The 9,582-nt window shown below is 39.9% G+C and overlaps 1 protein-coding gene across 1 annotated transcript in view; it reads left to right on the top strand.

Annotated features, from left to right (window-relative positions):
* Positions 1-296: 296 nt before the first annotated feature.
* LOC137622964 (cytochrome b5 reductase 4) overlaps positions 297-9,582 on the top strand; it is a 200,037-nt gene continuing 190,751 nt past the window's right edge. The window contains exon 1 of the mRNA XM_068353564.1: positions 297-451. The gene's annotated coding sequence lies outside the window, so the exon portion shown is untranslated. The remainder of the gene's footprint in view (positions 452-9,582) is intronic.

Genomic DNA, 9,582 nt, shown 5'->3' with positions numbered 1-9,582 from the left:
TTTTATTTGCCAACTTACTTTCTTATTTATTTCTTGAGTTCTTGCTTTCAAATAAGTACACAAACTACAACTAGCTACTGCTAGCAGCCCTCGCCTCAATTCCAAAGGAAAGCGAGCCAGTAGTCTTAACAGAGGGTACATATGTGACAGTAATTGATTATAAAATATCAAAACATAATTATGTCAAAATCAAATTTATGATATCTTTCACAGAGGCTGAAATGCATATAAATCAAGATTATGTATTAAGGCATATTCTGCCATGATTCTAAAACAAAAACATTAGATAATGAAAAAAAGCACTTCGTAGCCTAAGATTCTCAGTCATTCTGCCAAGACGAGTTCAAAATATTTGGTTGTGTTTCATTTGATATTCTTTTGTCCTGGAGCAAATTTATCACCAGTTCCTACTTCTGAGGAAGTTATCCATATTTCGGTTGCATAAATAAAGGTTAGATACTTCATGTTGAATGAATTGCAAACACTAAAGATACATATAATGTTTTACAAATATATCCAAGGCTCTGTCATGACAAGCCTATTTGGGTAATCTATGGGGAGATCATCTAATCTAAACTTTCTTTGTAGTTTGGGGTAAAATAAAATTTTATTTTGTTATGAGTAAATATATATAAGTTCACCATTCACTCTAACCATGGTGAAACAATCTTTGTTTAGACTTCTAGGATCCTTTGTATGTAAGCGGCCAGTTCCTCCCTTGTGGATTAAAAATGGACATCAACTAACTTCAACTTTCCCCCCTAACCTAACCTACAAGCCATGTTCTTACCTACCAGACCCCCCTTACACAGCCATATTCTAAGTTAGCCGTAATCATTCATGCAGCTGGCCGCTATCATACATACACCCCTACTCCTAATTTGGTTTTAATTATAGAACAGTGCAATAATAGTTAGGACATCAGTATTTGCATAATTGAACAGATCTTTGCAAATACACTGTTTTGAATCTCATATTATACTGACAGAAACCTCTATTATCAAAGTTACAGATTTTAATAGAAAAAAATTCCCATTTTGTCCAATTTGTCATCGTAGCATAGGCCATAGGAGCCTCTTCTACCCAGTTGTTCAGAAAACCACTGATAGGAGGTGCTTCTGTTGTAAGTTAGTTGTTCAAACAGAATAGGTATAACTCGTATTACAATGATCGTGTTAATAATGAAATTTAGGGTAGAAATATGTGTTTGATATATTCAGTCTGATAATGGGAAATGGAAGCAGAGTCCATGTTCAAACAGAGGCTGGAGCTTGAAGCTCCAACTCGCTCCTTTGTTAAGTATGTATTCACCCCTTTGTTAAGTTTGCATAATTGATAATCAACGGCGAAATACTAGCCCACAGGCTAACGCACATAGTGAAACGTGTTCTGCTTTCCAGAACATAGGAACAATGAGATAATGTTTAATCGCCAGCATACAGAAAAGCAAAACCCAATTAATCATTATCTCATTTAAGTAAGGAGGTATTTGTAATAAGATGAACACCACTATGAACAATTCCAAAGAAAATGGGATGGAAAATCATGTTTTCTATGCGTTCGGAAGTCCTGTCAAAGAAAAGTGCTAGTATTTTGACCATGTTTCATTAGTATTACTAACTTTATTTATTATGATGAGTGTTTTTTTCTGACTGGCAGAAGCAGCAAAGTTGAAAAAAAGTTAATTCTAATATACAATTAGACTGGTACACAGTATATTTTAAGGTGTTTCGAATGCAATTAATGACGATATCTATCACTAAGCCATAGCTTTTCCGTTATAGTAGTTGACCCACGATAACTCTAAAACTATGAATTTCTTTCAAAAATCCTTATAAAACACATTCAAACCACCACAAAATACAGTAGAAAACGTTCTTATATTTTATAAACCATTTATTGCACTGTTTCGTACTCTACGCTTATTTGTACCCATTTGAGTGTATATATTTTGGGTAAAATTATAGTATACAGTTGTACAATATCTGTAATGAAGCAAATGTGTGTTCCTGGTGTATTTACAAGTAATTTGAATGATTCTAAAGAAAGTATTTGATGGAAACTATTTTTCAAATTGACATTTAAAAAATTCTAGAGATTACAATTGAAAAACCATTTGATCTAACACCTAATACAAACCATTTTGCTCTTAATAGTGGATATTATTTCAGCGAAAGCTCAAACTAGCCAAAAGACTTTTTAGCGAGGTGGAACTACCCACCGCTAATTGGCAGGGATAGTGTGGGTTAGATCAGCCACCCCTCTCACACACCCACCGGTGAAAAGTCGTCGCTTTTTATTTTGGCTCGGAAGAGAGTAGATGTTCTCTCTCTCTCTCTCTCTCTCTCTCTCTCTCTCTCTCTCTCTCTCTCTCTCTCTCTCTCTCTCTCTCTCTCTCTCTCTCTCTCTCTCTCTCATATGTTAACCCTTATTGAATTAGCTACTTGAGATACTACTGCTGGAAAGTTATTTAGTCCTTTGACTGGCCAGACAGTACCACATTGGATCCCTCTCTCTGGTTACAGCTTATTTTCTCTTTGCCTGCACATACACTGAATAGTCTGACATATTCTTCACAATATTTCATCTGTTCTCATATACCTGACAACACTGAGATTACCTAATAATTCTTCTCTGCTCAAGGGGTTAACTAATGCATTGTAATTGTTCTGTGACTACTTTCCTCTTGGTAAGGGTAGAAGAGACTCTTTACCTATGGTAAGTAGCTCTTCTAGGAGAAGAACACTCCAAAATCATAACATTGTTCTCTGATCTTAGGTAGTGCCTTATCCTTTGTACCATGGTCTTCCACCTTCTTGCAGTAGAGTTCATTTGCTCGAGGGTACACTCAGGCACACACTTCAATCTTATTTCTTTTCCTTTTGTTTTTTAAAGTTTATATAGTTTACATATAAAAGATTTGTTTTGTTGTTGTTACTGTTCTTAAAATATTTTATTTTAATTATTAATTTCTTCTCATGTAGTTTATTTATTTCCTTATTTCCTTTCCTTACTGGGCTGTTTTTCCTGTTGGAGCCCTTGGGCTTATAGCATCCTGCTTTTCTAACCAGGGTTGTAGTTTAGTAATTAATAATGATAATAATAATACTGACTAAACTTTTCTGTGAGTGGTCATCCTCCCAGTAGGAGCTGTTCGGTAAACGGCGGAAGGAGAAGTCTTGGCTTCTTTCTCTGTCATCTCATTCTCTCCTTATCTCTACTCGTTCGGTCTGCTCTGGAGGATGAATGTATAGAACAATGACCAATTGACTACCGGACAACCCTTAGGTGCAGGCACTGTTGCTTCCCCTAGCAAAGCAATGGCGCCCACCACTGGGGAATGGTCTCTCGTTGCAGCCTGTAGCAACTCCTGTCTTCCCTGAGGCGTTCGGGTTTCCCTGTTAAGCATTGGCTTACAAGGGGGCTACAATTAGAGGCCCAGTGTGAGCGCACATCTGCGTCCTCAGAGGTTGACCATGGTCTTCCTTTCTCAGGTTTTGGAGGTAATGCACCAATAGAGTGCCCTTAGTTTCAGGACTCTCTGCATCTGCTCACTTCGCTTCTGCATATCCGGCATACGAACGAAAGCATTTGCAGACTAATTCCCCTCGGGGTTACCAGTTGGGCGATTCTCTCGAGGAGAACCCACAAACTGACTACAGTCACGTTTCACAACTCACGGCTTAGGATACATGCCCCCAGCTTGAGGCTGCTCAGCATGTTGAGGGTTTCACATAGTATGATGCATGGAGCTCCTCCGCACACTAGTCTCGTGAGCATTATCTCTTTTAGGGTATTGCCGCAGATGGTGATGCCTGCCGACCACTTGCAGTCGCTGCCTTTTCCAGTGTGCCCCTGGGGTATGATTCTCGTGAGCAATATTCCTTTTGGGTTACTGTATTTCCGTAGGGAGTGATGCCTGCCGACTGCTTTGCGATCGTCATTTTTCCTATTGATGAGTCTTGTAGACTAAAATCCTTTGTGGTTACTGTATTGCCGCATATGGTGATTACTGCCGACTGCTTGTGGGTGCCGCCTCTCATCATCGTGCTGGTAGGGCATAGAAATTTTCATGCAGTTTTGTGAGGCCAGTCCCTTCAGGACCCCACCTTGGGCTGGCTACGGGGAAGAGCCGGTTTTTCCTTTTGTGCATCAGCGCACAGGGAAAACTTTCCAAGCATTGCTGGCTACCATACGAGCTTCTACCTCCCTCTAGATCAAGCTAGACAACTCGCCAACCTCCTCGGGGAACGCTGGTGAGTGTTCGTGTTCTTTTCATGCTTGGGCCAATAAACCCTTTGATGCGAGAGAGCAAACGCACACACTATGCTCTAGCGAGCTCTGTTTGCTGACGAGGATCTGGATGAGCTCCTGTAACCTGTTCATGCAAGAGAGCAAACCCAGACACTGTGCGGCTCTCTGACAAGTGCCTGGGCAAACTCTTCTAAACTTTTCATGCAATAGAACAAACCCACACACTGAGCATTAGCAAGCTGCACCGATGAGCTTCTTTTGTTGACAATGTCTGTTCAAAAGCTGGCGGGCGCCTCTACCCTGTTCATATTCATGAGAGAGAGACCACCAAGACACTAAGCTTTAGCAAAGTGCGCGGGGTAGATCCTCTTGCTGACGATGTCTGCTCTACTACAGTTTCTTGCCAACACCCCCAATCTTAGGTTCTGGCACAAGCTACCTCAGATGCGCATGTGTGCTTGTCTATATGACTGCCAGACCTTGCCAGGGAGGTGGAAACCTGCAGCAATACAATGAGTCTCATTAAACATAATCCTGTGGGGTTGTTGCTGCAGATGGGAATGCCTGCCAACCACTTGGAGCCACTGTATCCCACCATTGTGCCCCCAGGGCACAATAAGTCTCGGAAGACAATGAGTTTCATCAAACATAATCCTCAAGGGTTATTATCTCGGGCTTCTCCTCCCTACAGTATAAAGAGCTCATCGGAGCTCTCACATAGTGTCGGCCTTTGACCCCTTTCGACCTCTGCCTCACCCTGTAATGCCTTCAGTGCACAGCGGTCTCGTGAAACATAACCCTTCGAGGTTATTCTCTCAAGGCTCTATTCCCGACCTGATGGAATCAGCTCAGTCTTATGTTTACGAACGATAGCAAACAAGTACAGGTGTGCTTGCCCCGCCCACGAGATGGGTGGGCAAGCACCTACTACCGACAAAGGTCTGATCGTTTTGCTAGCTGCGTATGCTCTTCGTGGGTGCGCACATGCTCATGAACATGTTCACAATACTTTGGCTAATCAGTGATGTTGCGCTTCATTGCACACATCTTGTTCCCGCAAGCAACTCCATGAGCTACTTCGGGGTAACTCACATTTGGAAAAGTGTTCACGATATTCAGGCTTGCGTACGAACTCTCACCTTGAGTCTGGGAAGTTACAATTTGACACACCTACATGTGGGCAAGTGAGCTACTGCTGACGAAGGCTGTTCGCTTTGTCAGTTGCATGCACTACCCTCATGGGCGAATGCATGCCCATGAGGAGTAGTAAGGGCTACATACACAATCATACAGAAGAAAGGTAGTCTGCCCTCAAGTGGGCTCCCCATTTATCCCAATTGCATCCTCTCTAACATCTCCAGCTTTATGACTAAGTTTCAGAGGTACTTAGACTCCAAAAGAAGTCAAATCCCTTGGGGGGGAGGAATCAGAGCTTATGCCAGTTTTGCCGATTGGGAATGGAAAGATACGAACTGTATATGCCTTTTCTAAGGGATACCTGTCATAGGGAGAAATAAGTCTCGTTTGCGAACATTTATCAATTTTCTCCAGTTGAGTTTCGGGTGCAATGAACCATTCGTGCCGCACCTGGATCTTAGATCTGCCCCGGAATACCAGTCACAGAGGATTCCTGATGTAGAATCATAGGAATCATAGGAAGTATACCTTCTATAGAGGAGAGTTTTCTGTCTGAGCATACTGGTCCTTAACTGGACTTACAACAACTACGAGTCTGACTAATGTGATTGAAGATATGTCTCAATAATGTCTTTCAGAAGTAGTTGTTTGTGATCGATCATTTGCTTGACAGCGATCAACCAGGGAAGTTTGCTGTAATGCTGCTATCTGCTAGAGATTACTGGCTACTCTCATATTTATTGATCTGTAAGTGAACTTACATGACCAACTCCCATTGTAGCGAAGGCTGTTGGAGGACGGGGTTCACCGCCCCTTTACAGAAACAGTTGTTTGCAACCGATCACATGACTTAACAGCGATCGACTTGAAATGTTTACTTGCTAAGTAACCTCTTGTTGCTCTTGGACACTCCAATGAGAGTTGATCGTTTGGTTGGGAGTCAAATGATCGTTGTTCCTCTCAGTTGAACCTTCCAACCCTTTAGGCAATTTCTGAGAGAAACTTTAACTCCTTTGCTTCCCATTCAGGTAATAAGGATGAACGCTTTTTAAGATGGTAGTGAACTAGATTCCTTCCACTCCTTCTCCGCATCCTTTTCCCATTATTACTCAAGGGAGAGGAGGGATGTTAGAGGAAAAGTTAAGAGCTCTGTTAATCTCTCCGGGATATCATTACTATTGATGACTCCCCGGAATACCTCATGGCACGCGCAAGTACAAGGCCCCAGTGTTGAGCTCGCAAGTCTCACACTTAATTAAGGTTATGAGTCTTATCCACTATTTAAGATGTTTAGATGAATCTCCCTTAGCACAGACTGCTAACAGACGGTGCACTATCAACACTACCTTTCTGTAGTCTCAGATCCCCAGACTTGGGTTTGACGTGGCCCGTTCCAACCAGACTAAGGATACACTCAAGTTTGTGAACACTCAAATCTTCGCTGCTGAAAACTCGCTAAAAGTGATTAGATATTCAAAACTTTCTCCATTACCTCTGTTGAGCCAGAGACATTTTTATGTTGACTCTGGTGCCTTTCAGAACCCAAATTCATTCCCGGCATCTTATACACATAATCAGTCAGCACATTCAGTTGAATACATTATTTAAGAGTCACTTCATTCACCTTTGTATATTCAATACACATACGCAAACCTCCTTCAGGCTTTTGTACAGGTACAATAGGGCTATTTCATGCTTTATCACTTCATTTCATTTTACCCATTTGTTCTAATTCCTATCACTGTTCCTCTATCTCCTCGGCAATAGGGAATGCAAAATGTTGCAGATACTAATATATGGAAGTATTTTTACTAAGAACTATTTTAGATTCTAGCAGCTTTGACCACCAACAATCCTTATCACTGTGACTCATAAGCCTCAGAATATTCCATAACAATTTAAATAATCATTCCTTTTTGCCCTCACTTACATTTTAATATACTTAAATTCTTTCTTTCAACTCCTCATACAGTACCTCCATTCGTCGTCATTTACCTCACCTGTCTCACCTTAACATACCTCTCGTCATCTATGTTTTCAATCCATACAATCATCCTCAAATATACTACATATTCCTTTTTGCCTAAAACTTGGCAACAAGCTTACATACACCTGAGGTTCCTTTATATTCATGAAATCATCACATATATGCACACTTGTTTTCACGAAATTACATGCTTCTGTACCATCTATTTCATGTATATAGTCTACTTGTTGCTCTTTGTAATTTCCATGCAACTTTTACATATCACATTTTTTCTAGTAATTTATACTTAAACAACCATGTCAAAATCATTAAACCTATCCTCCAGTATCAGCCCTTTAATTATAATATTTCTTGAAACTTTGCTTGTTCAGGCATACTGCATACTCAAATCACCTACTGTATACCCCTAACTTCACATTTACTTTCCTTAAATTCACATACATCCCTTAACTTATGATATGCATTCCTAAACATCAAATTAACACCACAACCACTATCAATCAAACCAGCCAATTCAATTTTATTATGCATCATTGTCACACTTATGCTATCATATGTTCTTTCCCCCATCACATCCTCATGCAATAACCCCTCACGAACACATCACATTCATTTCACACACACAAAGGAGGATTCACCCTGCTGAAGCCTCTAACTATTTAATTTCCCAAACATCCTGGTTTACTTAATCCCTTCCTCCTACATATTTTTGCTACCTGACCATCTACACCACACTCAGCATGCTTGGCACGTTGGTCTCTGAACATTCTTGCATATTCAAGTTAAAATGGGTGAAACTCTGACAGAAAGGAAATGTCAGGAAAGAGGAGTCCCCCAGGGTATTGTGCTAAGTATAACCATATTTGTATTAGCCATTAATGGGATATCCTCTGTCATTGGCCAAGATATTCTCTCAACACTCTTTGTACATGATCTCTCCTCATCATTTGCTTGAGCTAGAATTTCAATGGTTGAGAGAAAATTACAACTCTCAACTGACAAAATTATTCAATGGACTCATAGAAATGGATTTAAGTTTTCGACAAGCAACAGTTATATTGTCCATTTGTTGTATTCGGGGAGTACATCCAGACCCAAATATGTATGTCAAAGGTCAACGGATCCCATGCATAAGTGAAGCTAGATTTTTAGGATCTATATTTGATTGTAGGCTTACATGGGTTCCTCATTTAAAGGTGTTAAAAGTTAAATGTCTTGAGACACTTAAATCTTTTAAAAGGATTGTCCCATGCGTCATGGGGGCCAGACCGCAAAACTATTTTTAAATTATACAAGGCCTTAATTTTTAAAAAAATTTGTTGTGTGTGAAATATACTTCTCAGCCACCCCAAGCCGATTAAAGATATTAGATTCTATACACTATGTTGGAATCAGATTTTCCACAGGATTGTTTAGAACTATGTCAATCCCAAGTATCCCTGTTGACTCTTGAGAATTATCTTTAGACCTTTATCAAAAGTCTTTTATTGTTTGGTAATGGTTTAAGTTGCAAAGACTTCCTAATTCTCTAGCCTGTCGGACTGCAAACTTTGTAAGGCATTGTAGATATTTTGAGCTACACCCATAAACTCCTCAACCTTATGGTTTTCGGGTAAAACAATTAATAAACAGTCTTGATATAGCAAGAAATAGAGTTTTTCTATTTAAGATATCACCTACCCCTCCATGGAAATTGCCTGAGATATCTTTTTGTAAATATTTTATTGGTATATAAAAGAAGATGACTGAGTTAGAAGTCAGGTCTCTATTTATGGAATATGTCGAAGACCATAGGTAATTGACTTTTATATATACTGATGTCTCCAAATCTGATGCTAGCATTGGATTTGGAGTGTATAGTAATGGTTTTAATTGTAGAGGTACACTTCCTCTAATATCTTCCATATTTAATGTGGAACTATAGGGCATACTAACCGCTACTGAGAAAATAGCATTAAAAGAGGAGGACAATTTTCCAATTTTAGTTATGCAAAACGTGTCCTACAAGCTTTGGAAGTTTTTAATTCTAGTAACCCTTTTGTTTAGAAATGATGCTGTACCATAGTACTGTGGGACAATGGTAGTACTCCAGTTGTAAACTGTTCAGTCTCCATACAAGATTGGTTATCCATATCTAATTAACATTCAGAAGCAATGGAGGTCAAAGGAACTAACCTCACTCAAAAGTGGAGGTAAAGGGAGGA

This window comes from Palaemon carinicauda, chromosome 30 (assembly GCF_036898095.1).
Source record: "Palaemon carinicauda isolate YSFRI2023 chromosome 30, ASM3689809v2, whole genome shotgun sequence".
In the NCBI taxonomy this organism is placed as follows: domain Eukaryota; kingdom Metazoa; phylum Arthropoda; class Malacostraca; order Decapoda; family Palaemonidae; genus Palaemon; species Palaemon carinicauda.
This window is presented reverse-complemented; position numbering and strand designations above follow the sequence as displayed.